The sequence below is a fragment of the Oryctolagus cuniculus genome, chromosome 12 (genome assembly GCF_964237555.1).
Source record: "Oryctolagus cuniculus chromosome 12, mOryCun1.1, whole genome shotgun sequence".
NCBI lineage: Eukaryota > Metazoa > Chordata > Mammalia > Lagomorpha > Leporidae > Oryctolagus > Oryctolagus cuniculus.
In genome coordinates this window covers 27858364-27884631 of record NC_091443.1, presented here as the reverse complement: position 1 = coordinate 27884631, position 26268 = coordinate 27858364, and the positions used below count along the sequence as shown (strand labels likewise).

Here is a 26268-nt window from a genome sequence, read left to right as displayed (position 1 = left end):
AGTTTGAGCATCAAGTATGAGCTGAAAGCCAGTGGGTACAATAACTGGTCCATTGACAACATTTCACAATATGGAAATCCCTTGAGACAGTGAATGGAGATTGAGGATGGATTAGCACCAAGGACTAAACCCGAGGGCATTCCAATTGTGGGAGAGATTGGGACACAAAAGATACTGAAACACAACTGAAAAGAAATCTAGGAGCACACGGTGTCACTCGATGTGCACGTTTTCACAGTACATACACAGCCTATGCTTTGGTTCATATTTAATCCCTGACTGGCACTAAGAGAGTCTCTTTAAATTATCATACTTAAATATAGTTTTCAAGAAGTAAGAAAATAATCAAATTATCAATTTATCCTCAAAAATGTAAATAAATTTGTCAAAATGAGCTTTACTGAGTATGAATGTGACATGTATCATTGAAGTTGAAAGATGCCTCTGTGCTATTCTTTTCTAACATTCAAATATATGATTTAGCAAATAAATTTAAGACTATCATGGAAACAAGCATTATAATCGAATTATTAATATTCATATATAATATACTGTCACAAAAGTATATTTGTATGTGTTCTTTCTGGTTATAAAAATCTTATTTTGGCAATTTACAAACAGAGAAATCATGGTAGTCACAAATTTGACAGACAAGTGAAAATAATGAGAAAATTGTATTCCTGCTTTCATAGTATTTTTTCCTTGTATGTATTTAATTCTCAATCTTGCTAAATCTTTTTGTTTGGATATATCTCTTCAAAAAAGCATAGGGTTGGGTTTGTTGTGTGATCTATTCTGGAAACCCTTTTATCTTAATAAAGATTTATTGCTATTAAAAGTAAATTGAAATTTTATTGCCAGCAAAAATATTTTCAAATATGTAGCTCATAAAGTGCTGCTATGGGAAGCACAACAGAACTTTAAAACTTCACACTAAGAAAACTAGCAAAACAAATATACCCAAAGACCAACAGATACAACACTAAATAGGACACACAAATGATAAATAAACACATGAAAAGTTGTTCCAAATCTTGTTGTCTTAGTCTGTCAAAATAACACACTACTATGGATTGAGTGAGTGATAAAGAGGAGATTCGGTTTGGCTCATGATACTGGTTCAAAGTTGAGGGCAACATCTACTAATGTTCTTCTTACTGACAAAATACCAAGATGGTGTGATACGCAACCCAAGATGTGGAGTCAGTGTGTGAGAAATCCAGCTAAAACAGCTTGTATAGCAGACTTACTTTATTTTTATTTTTATTTATTTATTTTTTTGACAGGCAGAGTGGACAGTGAGAGAGAGACAGAGAGAAAGGTCTTCCTTTTGCTGTTGGTTCACCCTCCAATGGCCGCCGCACCGGGCTGATCCGATGGCGGGAGCCAGGTGCTTCTCCTGGTCTCCCATGGGGTGCAGGGTCCAAGTACTTGGGCCATCCTCCACTGCACTCCCTTGGCCACAGCAGAGAGCTGGCCTGGAAGAGGGGCAACCGGGACAGAATCCGGCGCCCCGACCGGGACTAGAACCCGGTGTGCCGGTGCCACAAGGTGGAGGATTAGCCTAGTGAGCCATGGCGCCGGCCATAGACTCACTTTCAAGATAACCCCTGAACTCATTAATTTACTAATCATACGAATGGATTTTAAGGGCAGAACTCTAATTATCTCTTAACAGATTAATCTCTAAATACTGCATAATAATGAAATTTCAACATTAGTTTCCAAGGAGACAAACCATAGCACCTATCACCAAAGAAAAGCAAATTCAACAATGAGATATCATTATAAACCTATTAAAATGGCCAAAATCCAGATCACTGACAGCATGAAGTGTGGCAAGGGTGTGGAGCATCAGGAACTCTCATTACTCTACAGATGTGAAGTTCTACAGCCACTGTGGCACTGTGGATGGCAGTTTGATAGATTCTTACAAAACTACGTATGTTCTTACAATACCATTTCACAGGCATGCTTTTTCATATTCATACAAATAATTTGAAAATTCATGTCTATGTGAAAATCTACATGCAGACTTTTATAGCAGCTGTATTCATAACTGATAAAACTTATTGAAGGGCATTTTGGCTGCCTACAAGTAAGTACATAAACTGTAATATGAACATGCAATGGAATAATATTCATCACTAAAAGGAAAAGAGCTACCAGGCCATGAAATCATGGAGGAATCTTAAATGCATATAATCAAATGGAAGAAAGCAAACTAAAAATGCTGCATGCTAAGTGTTTAAAACAGAATGACATATTGGAAAAAGACAAAATAAGCAACAATAAAACAATCCTTAGATGCCAGAGTGTAAGGGCAAAGGAGGGTGGAATAGATGGAACACAAGATTTTTAGAATAGTGATACTCTAATGGTACATTCATGTCACTATACACTTGTGAAAGCCCATAGAACGCCAACAGTAAGCATGGCCTCAATGTAAACTGAATCTGAATGAAAAGGATTGGTCAATACAGTTTCACACGGTAGAACAAATGGACCACTGATGTGGAATATTAATCATAACAGATGCTGTGCATGGGTTAGGGGAAGTGGATATATAGGAGCCACCTGTACTTTCCTCTCAATTAGCTGTGAACTTAAAACTGCTCTAAAAATAGATGCTTTTAAAGATCGATCAATGCATAATGCTATGAGAAAGATTTTAATACACAAATCATAATCTAAAGCCATTATGTATAAATACCCCTGCAACAAATGGCACTAAAAGGCTAACAGCGAGTTAGCTGGAATGATTAAGTGTCATAGTCCAAAAATAAAGCAACTGCTGAAAAAAAAATCCATTCTTCTACTTACAAACCCAATTCACATAAGCAATATTTGCAACAGTTTCATATTCCCTCAGATGTAAAGGAGACATTAACTCTTCCTTTGAAATACCTGTTTTCTTGCTTTCAACTAGAATCTGCTGTGAAAATAATTTCTATCCATGTACATATGCTGGATATATCAAATTCAAAATGCTAAATGGAAGCTTTGCAACAAACATCACTATTCAAATTCCAATAATATAATCCAGTATTCAAGCTGCTTTAAATGTGGATCTTCAGAGAAATTCTTTACCTTTTCCTTTTAGCTCTGATACATTTTAATGACCTCATGCTTATTTGCATATTGTGTTAGAGAAGCCATAGAAAGTAATTGCAGAGGTGAACTGCAATCATCCGTAACATCAGGTCTTAATTGTCTGATATGACTATTTACTTCATTGAGTCACAAAGATCTTTCAGCTAAACTCTTAACACAGTTATTTTTTCATTGTGTTGCATATAACATTTGAGATTTCAGATCGCTGACATAGGTTGCAAATCTTCCTAATTTGTGTCTGTCAGGATATCACTTTCTTCATTAATATCGTAGACAACTATTCAGCAGTTGATTATATTGTCTTTAAAAAATACAGAATTAAAAAGTGCATTCTGTTATGCATTAGACACATTCAGAGACAATTCTAGGCCTAGCTCTTCTAGGTATTGCCATGGTACTGTATTGCATTTTGTCTGAAATAAGGGTAATATGAGCTATCTGTTAATTTATAAAATGCTGTTTAACGTTTGTAAGCCAACGACTGCTCCCAGTGCCAGCTTGTTTAGAGTTACAGCTGTGTGGATTGATGACTAACCTGTTGTGAGCAGTTAACAAGGCCTGGCTTGGAGGCATCGAAAACCCATTGGCAACTTTCTCCAGCTCTTCACAGCAAAAGATGCTCAATATTTGCTGCAATTATCTCAACCATCTCTAACTCTACCCAATCTTGCCTCGTCTTCTTTCTTTTCTATTTTCTCACTGCAACAAGTTGACTTATTTCAAAATGGAAGCATAGAGTTTTAAAAAAAAAACTTTCTCAATCTCTCCATGCCTAATCTAATATGAATTCGCTACTTTTATATAAGCCTTAGCTTATCCTTTCTTCTCCCTCGGTGTCTGTCCTTCTAGTTTAACCTTTAATGGCATCACATATTTATTATAACTATCCACAGGACTTTAAACTACTATGAGTTGCTTCCTCTTGATATTTCACAGTTGCTTTAGTCTCATTTTTCCAAGAAAAAGGAAGTGAGAGGATATCAATATACAGGTTAAAAAAAAAAAGGAATTTATCAAAAGGCATGGCGAATTATAGAGGCCAGTTCAACTACATACCTTCTGCAAAGCTGAGAATCAGGAAATCCTGTAGCGTATCTTGGTCCAAGTACAGCAAGCTCAGAACCAAAGAACTCTCAGTCCGAGGTCAAAGACCCGAGAGCCAGGGAACTTGCCAGGTAAAGTCCGTGGGAACAAAGGCCAAAGAAGATGCGGTCCTGACAGGGACAAAGACTGAATAGCAGCACCATCCAGCTTTGGAGCAAAGATCAAGGAAGTGCCCCTGCTCCAGTTTTTAACTTTAGGATGGTGCACGCCCACATTGGGGGTAGATCTTTTTCCCCCTTAATTCACTGACTCACCTGCCAATCTCCTTTGGAAACGCCTTCACAGATGCACCTGAAGAAGCCCAATAATTTAATTAAAAGTAAAGTAAGACCACATGAGTTTCAATTTCAGGCATAAGGATCTGGGTTCGGTGTTTACTAAAGTATTGAGAACAAATAATTATTTGCAAACTAACAGAGAATCCCTTGGTTAACTTAGCACATAAAATCAAATCTCACAATAGTCATGCAAATCCACCTTCTATTTAGTGATATCTGTGTGTACCCATGTGTCCAAATGAAGATTATCCTTTTATATTTTTTTCCAGAATCAAACTTTGTGTTGAGACATAACATGTGCTTTATAGTAAAATTCATGTACTTGTTTCCATGGTTCACTTCTTGTGCCTATTCATGCTAATTCAGTACAAACTACACACCATCTTTACACCATAGACCGGACCTTATGTCTATACATGGAACTAATCCTCTTACTAGAATTGTTTTCTTTTTCCTTTGCAATTTCATGGACTACCTCATTTTTATAGTTCAAGCTATTGCTCAGGTTGCTCTATTTTGAAAGTTTCCTTTTACTCCCTCATGTAGCATTGTCTGCAGCATTTTACAGTCTCTTCTGAGAATGTTGATTAATGACTATGCTTAAAAGTCTGCATCTGTAAAGGGAAATATATTTCCAGAAATAAGTTTCTATGAGGAGTGCAATGAATATTCATTGTAAAACTGTAAAGTTTCTAGCATGGTTCATGATGTCTGTTTCCAGTGGCAATTATAAAAGTGGAAATAAAATTTGTAAGAGTAACTCAGTTTCTAGAGATTTCTCAAATAGTAACTGATTTAATTAAGGATGGCTTCCTGAAATAGTTGAGGTTGTGCTGGGTCTTGAAAGGAGTTCATAGTATTGTTGAAAAGAAAGTTATGATAAGGTATTGAGTATTCAGTAGTTAAAAAATGTAAATTCATTTTATTTTAGGGGCCATATACTGAAGTTTAAAGCTGTCAAAATCCATGTTTAACCAGTATAAATGAAATTATGGGAGTGGATAAAACCGTTGAAACAGAATTTGTGAATGAAACAGAAGAACCAAGAACAGAATTACATATAAAACCCTAGAAACACAAGACAGGGAGTGAATAGTGTGGGGAGCAATCCGGACTAGACTGAGTTACTGGAATTAAGACTTATTCTATGCATCTGCTCTCCCACAATATGGCGCTGGGAGAGAAGTAAACAGCTTCTGCACAGCTGCCTCCAGTTCAACCAATAAACTGTAGGACTTGCTCCTGATTGGAGGAGAGCAGCGTACTCGGCGTGTGGGCAGCTGAGTTGGGATTGGCAGAGGAGGACTATAAAGGAGGAGAGAGACGGCATGCACCAGGAACATCTAAGGGGAACATCTAAGGGAACACCTGTGCAGCCCCCGAGAAGAGCCGGCCGGCGGTGTGCCGCTCCCCTGCGGAAGTGGGGAATGTGGCTAGGGGGAACTGCCCTTCCACGGAGGTGGAAGGGACAGTAGCCAACCCGGGAAGAACCAGCAGCAAACCCGGGGAGGGCCGAGCAGACGAAAGAACAGCGCAGGGTCCTGTGTCGCTCCTCCACGAAGACAGGGAGCGACAAATAGGAAAAAAAAATTTGAAATGGAACAAAAAACAGTAAGAATTGCAGCAATCCAGTCCATTGGAATATTGTGGAGAACACAATTTCCAGAAAGATACAAGAGAAAAACAGCATGTAAAAGGATACCAAATGGTCAAGGAAAATAAAAGCAAAAAAAAACAAAACAAAACAAAACAAATAAACAAACAAAAAAACAAACAACAACAACAAAAAACCACATAGCTTTTGCCAACTGAATACAGGTGACCTTAGGCATAATTCATTAGATAGGGACAATAGAATTGCTAAAGAAATCAGTAGGGCTTGAGGAGTTGGATATGATCTTAGACATTTTGTCTATAACACAGATCATGGGGATATGCCAGCCTGTGAGATGGCAGAGTAAAGTGACAATGGTTCATTTTTAAGATTTGAAATATCTCTTCACTTTTACAGATGGGAAGGGGTGCCATAGTGGCTAAATTAAATGAATTTACTGGCATTGATACCTTGTTTCTTTCACTTTCTGTCTCTTCAGTGATCTTCTAAGATTTTCATTGTTTAGGACTCAGGATTTTTTTTTTCCTTCTTGTTCTTATTTGTTTAACTTCTTGTGTGTCTCTGGAATATGTCATAACTATTTTTGTATTTGGAAATTGTCAGATTTCTTGAATCTCTGCAAATTTAAAAAATGAGCAAACATCAAACACACATATTGTTTATATGAAGCATTTCAATTTAATATTAACAAATGAAGAAGGAAGTGATTGCTAATATCTTAAAGCCAGAACTATCTTTTAGCACATAAATTACATTTTTAAACAGAATCTTTGAGGCTTTTTCTAGCATGTAGGACAGAAAGTCCAGAATTTTCTACCAGACTTGGTGGGTATTCACTTTGTAATTTTGTTAATTTGGAACTTTCTGTAAAACTATTTGAACTCTGGTCCCAATGGATGGACAAATAAAAAAAAAAAGCAAGGTACTCTCTAATCAGTGGAAACAGTTGGTTTGAGTCGCTGAGGCAACATATTATGAAACTGAGTTCAAAATTGCATTACAATGGTATCACTAGAAGAAAGAGTTTTTGTATAAAGTAATATTATTCAACATGAAAGTTTGTGATCTTAGCATGTTTGCATGCTAAGAAAAACAAATTTTATTTTTATGGCCAAGGTAAGACATTCAGAGATTTGATGAAAAGGTGGTTGAAAAGATCTTGACTTCATTGAGCATGTAGTATTGAAATCCGCCTCTGATCAACATCATGAATCCAAAAGAATGAAAAGAATATTGACAGAATCTTTTTTCTAAAAAAAGATTTATTTATTTATTGGAAAAAAAGTTACAGAGAAAGAGAAGAAGAGAAAGAGAGATTTTCCATCTGTTGGTTCACTCCCCAACAGGCCATAATGGCAAGAGCTGGGCTTGTCCGAAGCCAGGAGCTAGAAGCTTCTTCTGGGTCTCCTTCTCAAGTTCAGGGGCCCAAGGACTTGGGCCATCTTCCTCTGCTTTCCCAGGAGCATTGGCAGGGAGCTTGATCAGAAGTGGAGTAGCTGGGACTCAAACTGGAGCCTGCATGGGATGCCTGGGTCATAGTCAGTGTTTACCCATTATGCCACAATGCAGGCCCCACAAATCTCATCTCCTTTGTGAAGCTGATTACTATGTTTAACATGGCTATCTCCAAACTTCCCTGAGACTGCCTGAAGTCTAGCCAAATGTATACCTTCCTCTCTTTTGGCATGGCCAAATATTTAGAGTGACAATAAGTGATGGGCTAGTGACTATGTTTAATTACTTTCAATTACTTTCCAGATACACAATTTGTAAAACCTTTTCAAACAGGGAGACTGTTAAGCTCTTCAGAAATAGAATTTTAAAAGAGATTAGCCTCTGCACCCTGTTCTTGTTCGGGTCTTAATAATGGTGTAGAAGTGATGAGAACAAGCATATTCCTAATGAGACTCAAATAGGTTACAAAAGTTTTAGAGCCTTCTTGTTTGGTGGTTTATATAACTTTGAAACCAGTTAAATTCAAAATACTAATTATAATTTTGCTAAGGAGACTGAAGTTTTCCTTTTTTGCTTCAGTTGAAAATAGAAAATAAGTCTGAAAAAGTTTTAGCAGCATTTGTCAAGTAAGAATGTGAGTAGACATCACACAGGTATGGGGAATCTTTTAACGTACTAATTCTGTTTTGTAGGTTTGGAGAAGGGCCTGAAAGTAATTAGTTCTAATAATCTCTCAGGTGATGTTACTGATACTAGCCTCTGACGTCCTTTGTAAAGCACCAGGCTACTCTCCTTGATTATGAATGACAACAACCTGTGGATATGCAACAACTCACATTTGGAGAAGGGGAAACCATAAAATAAACAGGATAGTAATGTTTGTTTCTACACCTTCCTGCTACCTAGATCTTGCTAGATGGCATCTCTCATATACTATAAGGTAGAGTAATGATGTGAATTTTAGAGACCTATATAAACAAGAAACAGAGAGGCCAACCTTGTGGCACAGAAAGTTAGCTGTCCTTGCAATGCTGGCATCCCATATCAGAGCCTGCCACCCAGGTCAGAGATCAGGTTGGAGTTCCAGGCTCCTGGCTACCACCTGGCCCAGCCCCAGTCATTGTTACCATCTGGAGAGTGAACCAGTGATTAGAAGATCTCTGAAGGCCCTTCTCCCTGCCTCTCTGCCCTTCAAATAAATAAACAGATCTTCTAAAAGAGATAAATTAACACTATGTATCAATTGAATCCAACCAGCACATATTATGACCTTATTTTAAGCCCAGATGGGCACTGAGTATCTAGCGTCCATGCATGTTTTTGCTCTTGCAAAGATAACAGAGAAAAGTACATGTGCGTGGGTGTGTGCATGTGTGTGCACACGTGTGTATGTGTGTATACCTATCACATAGACATGTGATGGAGGTTAAAATAATCGATTAGTGTGTTCCAAGAGTGAGGGTAAAATGTTGAACAGGAAATACTACTCTTATGGAAGTTTGAATTCACTTTTAAGAGGATCAAGCACATTCTTGTCACAAGTTCAAAAAAAAGTGATAGTACACTTTCTCACACAAATTATTTAAAATGTTATGCAATATCAAAACTTGTATGTCCATTGCCATTATTTCTCCTCAAAATAGACTATCACACTTCTCAAAGCAAGCTTTTGTTTTTAAGAAAGAAGATTTAATTATTTGAAATACTGAGAGGAAGAGAGAGAGAGAGAGAAATCTTCCATCCACTGGTGCACTCCCCAAATAGCCACAAAATCTGGGGCTGGGCAGGACAAAGCCAGGAACCTGTAGCTCCATCCAGGCTCCTACGTGGGTGGCAGGGGCCTAAGCACTTGGGTAACCTTTTGCTGCTTTCCCAGGTGCATTAGTAGGAAGCTTGACTGGGAATGGAGCAGGCAAGACTCAAACCAGTACCCCTATGGGATGCTGGTTTCACAGGTAGTGGCTTGATTTGCTGTTTCACAATGCTGGCCCCAAAGCAAACTTTTGAAGTAGACATAGCTATTTTAATTTTTAGATAATAAAATTACAGCTCATAAATTATTCTAGTTATCTGGTAGTGTAAACTTACCCCACATCTTGGTGGTATGAATCAGTTTTTCATACTGTCATTCTACTTCACTGGGTGTCAACTGGGTGATTCTCGATTGGAATCTCCCTTGCAGGTGAAGGCAGATGGTAATTGGGAATGGAGTCACACCGAAGTTTGCTCTTCTGATTGTTGAGGTTCTAAATGCAAACGACGTGTTGGGACTTCAAATAAGTATTGCTTGCTGGAACACACACATCTGGCTCTTCCGTTTGGGCTGGGCTTCCTCAATGTATCGTAATTGGACTTCCATGGTGAACCTCCTGAGAGACAGCTGAGGGGATGCTGTTTTTTCTTTTATAACTTAGCCTTGAAAGCCATTTTGTGTCACTTCTTGCTGCAGTGTAGTCATTAGATACAAATCATCGGGCCCATCCTATAAGCAAAGGGAATATCAAAGAATTTATAGACGTGCATCTGTGGAATCACCTCACATGATAAATAATATTTCCTAAGGATAAAAATATCTCACATAATGAACTGCTTAACATAGGATTTGGTTTCATATGATTAAATATATTTTCCTATTATGTCATATTGTCTTAATTTCATTAAGACCTCTATTATGAGATATACACTAGAATTCAGATTATTCTTCAGTAGTAAGGATAACATAGACTGAAGAAACAAAGACTTCACTGAATGGCAGTTTCTCATGTGATTTTTTTCACAGGCTTTGTGGAAACTGTCACAAAGATTTTCCAACATTCTTATGCCCATTCTTTTATTTGCTTCAGTATACTCAACTCCTTTCAGCACAAGAGAGCATATCCTTTATCAGTACCTAGTCAGGAAATAGAATGCTGTTGCTTATCCCTTCAGGAGTTTTCTTTTATTGTTTAATATTCCAAAAAGCATCACGAAATTCTCAACATCAACATCTCCAAATGGCCTTGTTAACTCAAAATCATGACTTGATAGCAGGCTAAGAATGGACTTATTTCTTTTTTTTTTTTTTTTTTTTTTTTTTTTTTTTTTTTTTTGACAGGCAGAGTGGACAGTGAGAGAGAGAGACAGAGAGAAAGGTCTTCCTTTTTCCGTTGGTTCACCCTCCAATGGCCACTGTGGCCGGCGTACCACGCTGATCCGAAGCCAGGAGCAGGTGCTTCTCCTGGTCTCCCATGGGGTACAGGGCCCAAGTACTCTGACCATCCTCCACTGCACTCCCTTGCCACAGCAGAGAGCTGGCCTGGAAGAGGGGCAACCGGGACAGAATCCAGCGCCCCGACTGGGACTAGAACCCGGTGTGCCAGCGCCGCAAGGCGGAGGATTAGCCTAGTGAGCCACGGCACCGGCCTGGACTTATTTCTATTTAACCAAATCTCAGGATACCTAGCTATAGAATCTTCAAGAAGAAAATATGTTTATGGTTCAACACCCAAATCACTGTATTCCCTTAGGCAAAATATATGGAAGAAACAAATGATGACTTTGGAAAATGTATATGAGATTCTGATAAGGAAATCTAGTTATGATTTTAAGATGTTTATTGTTATTAGTCTTCACCACAGGGAGATTTCTGCCACTGGCACCATGTGAGACACGTTCTTTTTCTGAATCATACTCTAAATTGGATAGCATTTAGTTCATAACACAAGCATTTTCCCTTAAAATTTCTGTTATGGAGTGTGTTTTTTGTCCCTCCTATTATCCCTATGTTGAAATCCTAACATAAGTTGAATGGTATTAGAAAGTGGAGCCTCAGGAGATACATTGGGGCACGAGGGTTGAACTCTTATAAATGGGATTAGTATCCTTATAAAAGATATCTAAGATAAATTTCAAGCCCTTTTTCTGCAACCTGAAAGAGGACTTTCATCAGTACCTGACCATATTGGCATTCCTGATCTCAGACTTCCAGTCCCCAGAACTGAAAAAAACAATTTTTATTGTTTCTTAGTCACCCAGTCTAGAAACTAAAACATTATCTCTTCATTTATTTGGCTTCTGTTTATGATCAAGCTACTTCTTACTAACGCAGTCTTTACTCTTTTAGATATATTAATAATTTCAACCACTTCCTGTAAAAGTGTACTTAAAAGTTGCCCCCATTACCTATAAGATAATGTACTCACTCCATATTCCCATCCATTCTGTTTCTAGAAAGTTTACCTTGCCTACAAATTCTTGGATAAATCTCTTCCCAATTCCATTAATGACAAAAATATATAATGACTGTGAACTTGGGATTTAAATAAAAATAAGGAAAGTAATATCATTATCATTACTCCATAAAGGAGGAAATCGAAAAATTGAGATTGTCAGAAGCTTACCTAAAATTCCACATTTTGTAAAGAACAAAGCTTGATCTAGAAGCTCAGTGTGGCATGACAATGAAATTGGATTTCATCCTGTAGAATGTGGGAATGACAGTTGAGTTTTCGTTTTACAGAGATCATTGTGGGAGCTATTTGGAGAATGGTATGAAATACAGGGGGGCAAGAGCCAAAGCAGCAAGTTGGGCAGATTTTGAAGTAATCCACGTAGAAAATAATAAGGCAGGAACAAATGTCCTGACAGTGGATTGGGTAGATGGATTCACATTCTGTGTAAACTAGGGGGTTGGTTTAGGTAGGCTAAGTAACTGGGCACAGGATCACAAGGTTTGTGATGCAAAGGCATAAAGGATATTGTAGGCAATTAGCTGAATACTGACAGCCTGTATTGTCATGAGTGTCTAAAGAAGAAGACCAAACATTGTGCTGGATGGCATGAAGCTTATAATCTGACTTCTTAGAAGTAATACAGGATTTTATTAGTTTTGAGCTATAATTAAGTGTAGTGATACCCTACTGAACCAAGGAAGCCCTTTACCCAATGCCCCCCAGGTTCTGTTTACATCATGTTGATATTTGTGTTGGCTTTCTTGAATTCTGTAGTGGGATTCTCTCAATACCATGCTTTGATTTCTGTCAGAGAATAACTTTTTATCTTTGTGCAATTATGCTTTGCAATCAGAAAGGCCACTAATAATATATACATCCCAAGAAAACTATTGCAGATATAAAGTACTCTCCAATAAGGAATAATTTGAATTTGTATATGTCTCATCTGTTAAGAGCATATAATCAAACTATTTTGTCCTGTCAGAAGCTAATGAAATTTGCAAAATTACCTAACTTCATTTCCCCTAGATTTACTTATCTGTATTACTGAGCATAAGTAATAAAACACATTTAATAGAATTTTATAAAAGTTAACCAAATCAATATCTATAAGATTAAAATGTTATTTATCACAAAGATATAAATGATTACTGTTATGATCCTTTTAAGTTGTGCTGTGTATTCTTTCCATTTTTAAAATATTCACTTACTCCTCATGTAGGATCTTTGTCCTTAGTGTGCTGTACATTGAGATTTAATGCTATAACTAGTACTCAAACAGTATTTTTCACTTTATGTTTCTGTGTGGGAGCAAACTGTTGAAATCTTTACTTAATGTATGCTAAACTGATCTTCTGTATATAAAGAGAAAGGAAAATGAATCTTGATGTGAATGGAAGGGGAAAGGGAGTGGGAAAGGGGAGGGTTGCAGGTGGGAGGGACGTTATGGGCGGGAAGCCATTGTAATCCATAAGCTGTACTTTGGAAATTTATATTCATTAAATAAAAGTTTGAAAGCAAAAAAAAAAAATTAACATCAAAATTAACCAAAACCCATGTTTTACTCAGATTACTTTATCTCCCTAATGTATATTATAGAATCTCATTTATGATATTCTATTACATCTTGTTGTAATTTTCCATTATTATTCCAATATATTTAATTTTTCGGTATCAATTCTTGCTTTTTCCATATGCAGTAGCACAAATCTGTTGAAGGTGTCTTAGCACATCATTCATTGTTAGCAAACTGTATACTCCACATTTCCTTCCACACTTTATAATCCTAAGTTTATCCTGCATTTTTAAGTAATTGGTGATTTGAAAAAGCCCACATTATTTGCTCAGTTGCATGCTAAAGGATTCTTCCCAGAGCTTCTTCTCAGGATGAATTTTCTTATGAGAACTCCTCAGTTGACATTTTTACAATGACTTAACTATTGGTAGCTTCCCCTTCTGCCATTAATTACAATTATATAGTTTCTTACCTTTCCACATTTTTGGGGGTCTATAAAGATGTGAGTTGTGGCTGAAGACATTTCTACAGATAATGCAGAAATGGCATTTAACCACATGTGTGTTCTCTGGCATTGTTAATGGGGGAAACCCAGCTGATGGCTCTTCGACATTCACTACCTAACTGGGTTTCTTTCCAATACTAGTTGTCTGGTGTTCACAGTAAGATTTTGTTGATAATGTCTTGGACCAGACTCACTCCTTACATGTTTTTTCTCTGGTGTGAATTATGTCATGTTTTCTACAGTTCGAGCATACCTCAAAGGGCTTCATACAATGATGACATAAATGAGGTTTCTTTCCATTATGCATTTACTTATGTTACTTGAAGGATGAACACTCCTTCGGAGCCTGCATTGAAGGCTCTTCTACATGACTTCCAATGTAGGTCTCCTCCATTTGAGTTCAGTGATGTGAACAACGCTATATACTCTGACTAAAGTGTTTCCCATAGTAATTATATTTAGAGGGTCTTTCCCAGTCTGATTATCTGAAACTGAGAAAACCAGGATCTGTGAATGAAAATTTCCCTGCAGCTATTATGTTTCAAAGGCCTCCTCTCTCATAAGAAATCTGTGCTCTGGGAAAGGTGATGACAGACTGTTAGATATATGCTCACATGCATTCATTCTTTACTCATTCATGTTCTCAGGAATTCTTGGCGGATCATTCAGTATGCAAACTTAAAACTTCGGTGGTTACAATTTCATTGTGAGAGTTTCTCTTTTGCAGCATCTCAAAGCAGACCTATCTCAGAGTTTCTGAAAATCTTTATGTGATTTAAACATTAAATATGTGAGTACAAGTTTCATAAACGTCTTTCGATAAGAACTCAGGTAAAATCTTTGAACTCAGGGTACATTTTTCCCTAAATTTAAACAATACAAGACTTCCTTCTGAGAGTGCTGTTTCCCATGCATCTGTTAGAAACATTTGAGCATAGAGAATTTCTAACCCATTCAATTCCCAAATCTCTAATGTGATAATCAAATATCACTACCATAATATTGGCCATTGACACACAGTTAGGTGGAATCATCTTATCCTGCATGGATATTGCTTTACATTTTTCAAGACTGCTTTTCCCATAATGCACAGCTATCTGATGACCTTTATAATTGCATAAATGTAATCTTTGCTGCTGCTAAGATTTTTTTAAACTATTTTTAAAGACTTTATTTATTTGAGAGGTAGAGTTACAGAGAGTGAAAGGGAGAGACAGAGAGAAAGGTCTTCCTTCCATTGGTTCACTCTCCAAATGGCCACAATGGCTGGAGCTGTGCTGATCCAAAGCCAGGAGCCAGGTGCTTCTTCCAGGTCTCCCACGTGGGTGCCGGGGCCCAAGGACTTGGGCCATATGCTACTGCTTTCCCAGACCACAGCAGAGAGCTGGATTGGAAGAAGAGCAGCTGGGACTAGGACCGGCACCTATATGGGATGCCGGTGCCGCAGGCAGAGGACTACCCATGATTCCGGCCCCGCTAAGATATTAAATACTGTGTATTCTAGGAGTTTCAGCGTCTAAAATCTTCTCAGACAAAATTTGGAGGCTGAATCCACAACTTGACTTCTATTTCCTTTCCCATGTTATCAGACTTTAAAAATAGCTACAGCATTCTGAGGCTGTTGAGATGGCATTGAAGAATGTCCCTATAGATTGCTAAAGTAGATGAAGGGGTTGTTGTTTAAGGCTACCATTTAAGAAAGAAAGAGAGAGAGGATCTTAGTGGTTCACTCCCTAACTGCTGACAGTAGCCAGAACTGAGCCAGATTGCAATCAAGAGTCTGGCACTTCACTGGATCGTCTGTGTGCATGGCAGGGACTCAAGTACTTGAGGCATCATCAACTACTTCCCTGGACATGTGTTAGCTGGACGCTGGACTGGAAGTGGAGTAGCCAGGGCAGTAACCAGGGACTTGAACCAGCCACTCTGGTATGGGATGCAAGCACCCGGAACAGCAGCTTAGCTTGCTGTGCCAGGAGCCCAGCCCCTATAAGTACATTTTTAACAAATGAATCAAACTGTGACTAAGACAGTTCTTGGATCCCTCTGAAATCCAGACAGTAAAGGAACTTCTCTTTTTCTTTTTTTTTTTAGGACAATGTTGCTTTTTAATACTTATAAGTGGTATCTCATCCTTCAAAAAATAGCCGTAGGAATGGAATGCTATGTATTTTGTATTTGTTAAATAAGGGAACAAGTGATAGTTTTAGCTTAAGGTACTGATGTGTTGGTTTCTTTTTTTTAAAGAATTTTCAAAATTATTTTAGAATAGATAATTTTATATCTGATAAATTTTACCTAATATAAGTTTGCTTCCAAAATCATCATAGTTTTCTTATAGCTTAAATAACCAAAGCGATTTAAAAACTGGCCATAGGAGTGTCAAAGATGATTATTTTTGAAAACACTCTGCCATACCACATGTGCAATCGTGGATATGCAGTTACTTACGACAGAAATTAATAGACCATCTTAATGACCCTCTGATTTTTCCTGTTGCTCAAGCAGCTGACTCAATCCCCAACAGCTATAATTAAACAGAGCAATCTGTCAGGGAAGATAGCTGTTCTTGTTAATTTGGTAAACCCCCCATACTGGTTTTTCCTATTATGCTCTGTGACTGACACACAGTCTTGAAAGCTTTTTGCTAAAGCAAACTTCCAGAGAATAAAATTCGAACTAGGGAGTCGGAAGAATTAAATTGAAGATGCCAGCATCTCCTCTCTATTTTCAGTTTTGAAACTACTTGTCCTGGGGCAAATATAATAGAGAAAAAACTATTGTGTTTGTAAATAAATAAAAAATACCTAAGGATCTAGCATTATGTTGTCTTCTGTAACTCACAATCGATCAGTTGGAAGCTACTGGGGATAGAGGCTTCAAGCAGTTTATTTCCTTGAAATCTGTTACAAGCTAAGTCATATTCTCTTAAAAAACCAATACCTTATATTCTTAGGTGTCCTCTCTGCTTCCCTCTGTAATAGACTGTAGCTCTTACCTATAGTCCACTTTGATCAGGCAGGTCCTCTATAAATCAGAAACAATTTATATGAAAGACAGAAATATTGGAGAGGGCATCGTGGTGCAGCAGGCTAAGCCTCAGAGCACTGGTTCAACTCTCCTCTGTTCTACTTCAGATCTACCTTCTTGCTTAAGCACTTGGGAAAGCAGTGGATGATGGACCACATACTCAGATCTCCCACGCTGCCAACAAGGGAGACCCATACGGAATTCTGAGCTCCTAGCTTTGGCCTGGCCCAGTACCAGCTGTTGCAGGCATTTGGGAAGTAAACCAGCAAACAGAAGACTCTCTCTCTCTCTGTTTCTCTTCCTTTGCCATTTTGAATTCCAAATAAACAAACAAATAAATCTTTTAAAACTACCAAAATGGTTAAATACAGGCATAGGAACAATTTTATATGTATATCATGTTAACAAACACTGTGGGACACAATTACTTTGCAATGCTTGAGTTTGGCTTTGGGTGGTGAATAGAATTGGAAATCAGGAGGAAGACAGGGATCTCAAAGGCATCTTGTGAGAATGCACATGTTGTATGCAAATTTCTGCGTTGGTTTGGGATTGGAGGTTTAATGACATCTCTATGGGTCTGAGATCTTCACAAATAAGAATTATAAAACCCACCTCTTTCTGACTTCATTCACATGGTTTTAACTATATAAAGTCATCATTCCAACTGATGTCAATTCTGGATGTAGAAATGTTATCTACATCTTTTTTAAGACTGGAACTCATGACCAGAATCCCCGAAGCTTCCTCTCCTTCTGTGCAAGTGATTTTTCCCAGCTTTCCATGAAAAACCATCACCCCTTTGTCTTGTTCCATTTTAGCAACATCCTCTTATTTTTTTTTTTTTTTAAGGCAGAGTGGACAGTGAGAGAGAGAGAGAGAGACAGAGAGAAAGGTCTTTCTTTTGCCATTGGTTCATCTTCCAATGGCCGCCGCGGCCAGCTCCCAGCGTTGATCTGAAGCCAGGAGCCAGGTGCTTCTCCTGGTCTCCCATGTGGGTGCAGAGCCCAAACACTTGGGCCATCCTCCACTGCTCTCCCTGGCCATAGCAGAGAGCTGGCCTGGAAGAGGGGCAACCGGGACAGAATCCAGCACCCCAACCGGGACTAGAACCTGGTGTTACTGGCGCCGCTAGGTGGAGGATTAACCTATTGAGCCGGCGGTGCCCGCCAGCAACATCCTCTTATTAAAAAAACAAAGGACTAAGTGTGTTCTATTAGAGGAGAAGAAAACTGGCCCTCCAAATGAAATATATGTATTTTATACATTTTCACTGGCAATGAAACTAGGCAGAAAAATCAATTTTAATGAACATTTTCTGGGCATTTCTGGGTCATTTTGACTGACTTTTGTTTAAGAGCTGGAAAGAAATGTTGGCAGACACAAAGTGACACATAAATTCATTTTTTATAAATAATTTTAGAAATGCTGCACAAACTTTCATCTTTACTAAGATAAATTCCCCATAAAACAATTTTATACTACCTGATATCCTGGCTGTCCAAGCAATAGATTTGTATGAGCAGTGAGTGGCTTATTAGCAATGCCACCATGTACTTTACTATCCCTTAAGTATCCTTTTTGGAAAGAGAATTTTTTCAAATAAATTTATCCAGAGGAAAAATTGTCTGAAAGAAACTTTAAAGCGTGTATGTATGGTATCCACTGAAATCTAAATCTGAGCACTTTACGATGCTGTCTGTGGTCTTTTAATGAAAACACAGAAGTTACAACACACAGAATTCAAATCCACTAATTAGCCTAAACTATGTGCCTACTTTTCTGTATAAATGGTAATATCTCTCAGTCTGTTGTAATCATTTAATCTAGAGGACATACTAATCCCAGCTCCCGTATCATATGGGAGTCCATGCAGCTCCACTTCCAATTCAGGTCTGGGAAGAACGGTAGAAGATGGCCCAAGTATTTGGGCCTCTGCCCTTCATCTACAGACCGGGAAGATGCTCCTGGTTTTGATCTGGCCAAGCCCTGGCTCTTGTGGCTATTTGGGGAGTGAACCAGTGGATGGACAATCTCTCTGTGTGTGTATGTATGTGTCTTTCTCTTTCTGTAATATTGTCATGCAAGTAAATAAACCTTTTATTAAAAAAAGAACAAATTTTCAGTTCTGTAAAGTATAAGACCAAGGTAAGAATTTTTCATAATAGTTGTAGAAGACTGTTTTTTTTTTATTGATGTTACATAATATAGAACCAGATATGTATCTAACTTTCATACAGACACATAAATTCCTTTATATTCAAGCTTTGCTTTTAAAAGTTGCCTTATTTTGGCTGGCACCGCAGCTCACTTGGCTAATCCTCCGCCTGCGGTGCCAGCACCCTGGGTTCTAGTCCCAGTTGGAGCGCCGGATTCTGTCTCTGCTGTAGCCCGGGAAGGCAGTGGAGGATGGCCCAAGTGCCTGGGCCCTGCACCCACGTGGGAGACCAGGAGGAAGCACCTGGCTTCTGGCTTCAGATTGGCGTAGTGCTCCGGCCGTATCGGCCATTTGGAGGGTGAACCAACGGAAGGAAGACCTTTCTCTCTGTCTCTCTCTCTCTCACTAACTCTGCCTGTCAAAAAGAAAAAAAAAGTTGCCTTATTTTAGAATGGGCCATAAAAGAAGGAGGTACCTTTCTCTGAAGGGAAGAGAGAACTTCCACTTTGACTATGGCCTTGTCTGAACAAGACCAGAGTTGGTGAACTCAAGAGGCTTACTTAGCCTTGGCAGCTCATGACAAGAGACTCGGGTGATTACTTACTTCAAAAATAAGAGTGTCAATTGTTAAATCAACAACAGGAGTCACTGTGCACCTACTCCCCATGTAGGATCTCTGTCCTTAATGTCTTGTACAGTGTGAATTAATGGTAAAACTACTGCTCAAATAGTACTCTGTGCTTTGTGTGTCTGTGTGGGTGCAGTCTGTTGAAATATTTACTAAATATATACTAAATTGATCTTCTGTATATAGAGATAATTGAAAGTGAATCCTGATGAAGAATGGGATGGGAGAGGGAGTAGGAGATGGGAGGGCTGCAGGTGGGAGAGAGGTTATGGGGAAAAGCCACTATAATCCAAAAGTTGTACTTTGCAAATTTAAATTTATTAAATAAGAGTTGAAAAAAAAGTTGCCTTATTTTAACATTGAGAAGATACAAAATACTATATATTGTCATTTTTAAAGGCTGTTTAGGCCTGATTCCAACCTACTTTCCTGCCTCTTCTGAGGTAGTGATGGTAAATTTTGCAATTTTCACTTTTTTATTTTTTAAAGATTTATTTATTTAGGGTTTTTGTTTTTGTTTTTGTTTTTTCCAGAGTGTCTTGGCTTTCCATGCCTGAAATACTCTCATGGGCTTTTCAGCCAGATCCGAATGCCTCTAGGGCTGATTCTGAGGCCAGAGTGCTGTTTAGGACATTCTATGAGTCTGCTGAGTATCTCGCTTCCCATGTTGGATCACTCTCCCCTTTATTTATTCTATCAGTTAGTATTAGCAGGTACTAGACTTGTTTATGTGCTTCCTTTGACTCTTAGTCCTTTCATTACGATCAATTGTGAACTGAAATTGATCACTTGGACTGGTGAGATGGCATTGGTGCATGCCACCTTGATGGGATTATATTGGAGTCCCCTGGTATGTTTCTAACTCTACCATTTGGGGCAAGTCAGCTTGAGCATGTCCCAAATTATACATCTCTTCCCTCTCTTATTCCTACTCTTATGTTTAACAGGGATCACCTTTCAGTTAAATTTCAACACTTAAGAATAACTGTGTATTAATTACAGAATTAAACCAGTCATATTAAGTAGAACAACAACAACAAAAAAAACCTAAATGAAAGATCTCTGTGAGTGAGATCCCAGTGGAAAGAACAGGTCTTCAAAGAAGGAGGTACCTTTCTCTGAAGGGAAGAGAGAACCTCCACTTTAAATATGACCTTGTCTAAACAAGATAAGAGTCGGTGAACTCAAAAGGCTTCCATAGCCTTGGAAACTCATGACTGGTGCATAGGGAGATTACTGATGCCATAAACAGGAGTGTCAATTTGTTAAGTCAACAACAGGAGTCACTGTGCACTTACTCCTCATGTAGGATCTCTGTCCTTAATGTGCTGTACATTGAGACTTAATGCTATAACGAGTACTCAAACAGTATATTTCACTTTGTGTTTCTATGGGGGTGCAAACTGTTGAAATCTTTACTTAATGTATACTAAACTGATCTTCTGTAAAAAAAAAAAAAAGAAATTATCAATTCCCAACTTGACTCTCGCTGGGATTAAACATGACAATAGGTCTGATCTGATTTCATCATCATTTTAAAAATCATCTATTATTTTTCACTGTATGTTTGTGTGGGAGCAAACTGTTGAAATCTTTACTTAATGTATGCTAAACTGATCTTCTGTATATAAAGAGAATCGAAAATGAATCTTGATGTGAATGGAAGGGGAGAGGGAGTGGGAAAGGGGAGGGATGCGGGTGGGAGAGATGATATGGGGGGGGAAGCCATTGTAATCCATAAGCTGTACTTTGGAAATTTATATTCATTAAATAAAAGTTAAAAAAATCAAAAAAAAGAGAATTATTTATTTACTTGATAGGCAGAGTAACAGAGAGAGAGGGAGAGAGAAAGAAATATTTCTTCTGCTGGTTCACTCCTCAAATGGTTACAATGGCCTGGGCTGGGCTAGGTCAGGCCAAGGCCAGAAGCCAGGAACAGCAACCCATCTCCTGTTGCTGTGGATTTTTTCTGAGGAGGAGTACGGTGCAGGCAAGAGGTGTGGAGTCACCACAAGGGTGAAAGCAGGCCAGAGGCCAGAAGCCCACAGACTCATTTATTTCAGTTGGTACAGCAGCTTATATAGCCAAGGCAGCGAATCCGGTCATGGGATGGTCTATGCCCTAACCAATCACAGCCTGTTGCCAGGCAGGCTCCTTTGCCATGTGAATCCTGAAGCCATCCAATCACAGCCTGTTGCCAGGCAGGCTCTGTTGCTAGTGGCCATCTTGGCATGGCTTTCTCATTCCACCACAGTCTCCTGCGTAGGTGGTACTTGGACCATCTTCCACTGCTCTCCCAAGCACATTAACAGTGAACTAGATTGGAAGCAGAGCAGCCTGAATTGAACTCAACTATCTATATGTGATTTCAGCATCACAGGCAGAGGTTTATCTACCCCACCACACCACAATGCCACCCCAGTGTTTTTTTTTTTTTTTGTAGTATTGGCAAATATGTGAGCACCCCTAAATACTTTTTTAATTGTATGTATCTTTAACATTATAAACAGAGAATCATAAAGGTATTCTGCAACATGCCTTTGTCTTTTGACCAAGCATTCTTTCTCGGGTTTTTGCCTTTGGTATTTACAGTCATAATGCATAGATTTTTTCACTTCTAATTTATTTACCTTTTCTCCTTTTCCTCTATTGCTTCTAGAAAATGGAATATTATGTTCATTTTTCAGTTGTCCCCTAGTGCACATATGGAATAGATCCTCTAAAGGTAAATAGCTGAGATTGGAATTGCTCTTTGAGTACACGTTTGTTTTTACTTTGGGTTCAATGCAAATTCAGTGGCAGTTCCTGGGAAGCAGTCCCTGAAAGAAAGAATCAGGTATGAACACGTTATTTGGGGAAGATCCCAGAAAGAAGCAAGAAGGAGGAGCCCAGAAGGAAGGGAGTGCAGGCAAAATGGGTGAATTTTCAACAAAGTCATCAGCGCAGGTGACTGGTGTTTAACTCAAAGAAATTGTCATAAACAATGAAGAATGTGGTTGGGCCTCAGTGGGACCTAGCACTAAGTAAGAGGGAGCTGGAATGTCTACACATAAACTCTTCTCTCTCTGATAAAGAGCTCTTCCTAGGGCCATGAATTCTGCAGCCCTGCTGGTTGGACCTGCATGCATGCCTGGATAAAGTATAAGTACTGCCTTAGAAAAATATGCAGATTTTAATAGCTGAGAGACAAACATAATCATGCCATATTGGTGAGACCAGAGAAGATGGAACAAAAATATCATCTAAGGGGCCAGCCCTGTGGCATAGTCAGTGAAGTCTCCACCTGCAGTGCCGGCATCCCATGTGGGTGCCAGTTCAAGTCCTGGCTGCTTCACTTCCAATCCAGCTTTCTGCTAAGGCCAGGGAAAGCAGTGGAAGATAGCCCAAGTTCTTTGGCCCCTTCACCTACAGTGGGGACCTGGAAGAAACTCCTGGCTCCTGGCTTCTGGCTTCGGATTGGTGCATATCTGGCCATTGCATCCACCTGGGGAGGAAACCATCAGATGGAAGATCTCTCTCTCTCTCTCTCTCTCTCTCTCTCCCTCTCCCTCTCTCTCTCTCTTTGCCTCTCTGAAACTCTGGCTTTCAAATAAATAAATTAATCTTCACAGACATCATCTAAGTGTTAATTTTCTGTTTCTCCAAAGCATTGTAGGAAGTAACCTGTTAAAAATACTCAGATGATATTCAGGTTATATCACATAGATTCCAACAATCAATACTATCAGACTGTTTCTCTGCTCTCGGTTTCTTAGAATCAAACGGTATCCAAGCCCATTTTCATGTAAACTTCTATTAGATTCACAAGTATAGGCAACATTTTCAAGAATCTTTTTGTGCACAAAAAAAGAAAAGCGATGGAGCAGGCGAAAAGGCCCAAGGAAGATATGTAAAGGCATTTTAAAAATTAATAGGAATAAGCAGTAGTAGATCTGTGTGCATTCAGAATAATCTAGTAAAGTGAGAAAATTTATGATGCAAGTACAATAAAAGACTTGAAAAAATCTCTTGATAAGTTAAAAAGGTGGGCTCTGCTGCACCAGCAGAGGTTGTGTCCTTAGCTGGGGACATGGACTACGCATCTGCAGCACCAGGAGGGTGATGCTACAGATTCCCTACTCATGTTATTCCGGCCTTGACTTTCCTTTTAGTAAAGTGCTTCAGAAAGATTTCAACCCATGACCAATTCAAAGTTAGCTGTTATCCATTTCTTCTTGAGAATGCTTTGCTGATTTTTTGCTTTCAAGGCATTTATTCATCTCAGGCTTTAAATTTATTGACCTAAATTTTTTTCACCATTATTATTTTTTAATATCTCTAGAATATGTTATGGTGCCACATACATCTTTTCTAACTTAATTTGTATGTTCTCATACTCTGGTGAGGGATTTATAGATGAATTAATATTCTCAAAAAACTGGTTTTCTTCTTCACTGCTTTTTATCCATTGTTTTTCATTAATTCACCTTGGATTTTTTTAATTTCTTTTTTCCTTACTTTTATTTAATTTGATTTTCCTTTCTTAGTTGCTTGAGGTTGGATTTGAAGTCCTTGAGTTTAGATACTGCTTCTATAATAATATGGGCAGTTAGTGTTATGAGTTCATCTTTTGCAAGTGCTATAGCTGATTCTTGAAAATTTTGCTATGTTGTTTTCATTTTCATTAAATACAGAATACTTTTTAATATTTATTTCAACTTCTTTACTGACTCATGACTATTTAGAAATGTGTTGGTTCCAAGTATTTGTGTATTTATAGGTCCATTTCTATTATTGATTTTTTTATTTCTGGCTCCATTTTGTTTAGAATATTATAACTTTGAAATTTATAGGGTCTTTAATAACATCTTGATTACAAGAAATCCTTATAAATGTTCTATGTACACTTGAAAGGAATGTGTACTCCACTGTATGTGTGTGTGTGTATATATATATATATATATATATATATATATATCCTGTGTACATAGGGGCTAATTAGCTCAAGTTTTTTGAAGCTGTGGTTCAAGTTTTCAATATCCTTCTTGGTTTTGTGTTCATATTTCTATAAATTATTCAGAGGAAATTTAAAATTTCCAGCTATGAAAATTTCTAGTTTTATTTCTCCTGCAGTTTTACTACTCTTGTTTCATGTACCTGGAGGATCTCCTGTTACACTTTTAAACATTAGTATGTCCTCTAAATTGAATGATCCTTTATCATTATGAATATATTCTCCTTGTTCTTGATAATATTTTTGCTCTGAAAAATCTTTTTTGAATATTAATATAGCCAACCCAGCTATCTTTTGATCCTTGATCAGTGGCAGCATGGTATACCGTTTTCGATTTTTCAGTAGTGCAAGGTTAAAACTTTCCCTGTACTTCTGTGTTCCTGAGAACCCCTGGCTTTCCAAGTCACAAAAATTGATATGCTAAGAGGATAGAGCTCATTTTCATCTCATTTCCATGGAAACATTTGCTCTTTACCAGCTATGAGTATTAAACCCACAACCATACACTTTCTTTACTGTAGAAGCACTTATTCTTAACCAAACATTCAATATCCTGCAAATAAAAATCTACCCACAACCAAACAATACCCCCATACACACCCATACACAGACACACACACACAGACACACACACACACATGCACCCCTTTTCTTAACTTTCCTGGAGCCTATTTGTCTTTTACTGTACAAAGGCCACAATATAAGATCACTTTGCATGCTAATCTGATGTAAGAATGACTGATTCCTTTAATACTTATATTTAAAAGTAACATCCAAAATTTACTTTAAAATTCCTATAAACGAGGACAGGATATTACACACTTTAACCATTTACATGAAATTCCAGAGTTCAGAACATATACTTCAAGTGGATCCTACAGACTCCAAAAGAATAATCCATCTTATGTGAAAATCACCATAGATAATTGAGCCCTAGGCTGCTCGTAATTTTATAAATTTGGAAAAAATATTTATCTAGCATTTACTGACTCAGTTACAAAAATCTAGGACGAATAGACTAAAGGAAACTTTAACAAACTAATGCTAAAATATTCTAGATATAAATAATTTTGCATCAAGTTTCTGTATATATTATATCACATATATGTATTATACACATCATGTATATGTATAATATATGTTATATATATAAAAAAGAAATCAAGTACAATATTCCAGAACACATTTCTTAAAACAAATCAAGTAAAAGTAAACTCACCTAAGAGCCATGTCCCCAGGAATTGTTGCATATCCCAGAATCCAAGTTTCTTATCTCCAGGAACACAGAGCAATGGATTTGTCATTCTCTAGGGGCAAATATATTTGATAAGTGCTTCTATTAATTGATTCCACAAATTAACTACTAATCCAGAGCTTTTGATTATGAGTACTGCTAATCAATTTCCTTGATAGCAAGTTTTCAGCAGTTTGTAAATTAAAAATTACCTACATTTTTCTGGGTTGGCTTAATTAACAGATCTATCCTGGTTGTGAAATAGTAAGATCTTCACTTTTAATTTCCTCTTGACCTGTTTTCTGTCTCCACAGGGTCTCCTTTAGAGGTTCCTCAGAAAGAGAAAATTAAAAAGCTGTCAACAGATTAAAACACTGTTTAACCCAGAGGAATTTTTTTTTCGGGGTCTGCATATAACGTGGAGGCA

At 37.9% G+C, this 26268-nt stretch overlaps 1 long non-coding RNA gene across 7 annotated transcripts in view; it reads right to left on the bottom strand.

Moving 5' to 3' along the window:
* Positions 1-26268, bottom strand: part of LOC103351248 (uncharacterized) — a 406717-nt gene that overhangs the window by 318065 nt on the left and 62384 nt on the right. For all 7 annotated transcript variants that reach the window (XR_011380454.1, XR_011380453.1, XR_011380450.1 and 4 more), the window contains exons 2-6: positions 26058-26173; positions 25827-25914; positions 22245-22433; positions 9655-10048; positions 6561-6727 (exon numbers count right to left, since the gene is read on the bottom strand). This is a non-coding gene — a long non-coding RNA (uncharacterized lncRNA). The remainder of the gene's footprint in view (positions 1-6560; positions 6728-9654; positions 10049-22244; positions 22434-25826; positions 25915-26057; positions 26174-26268) is intronic.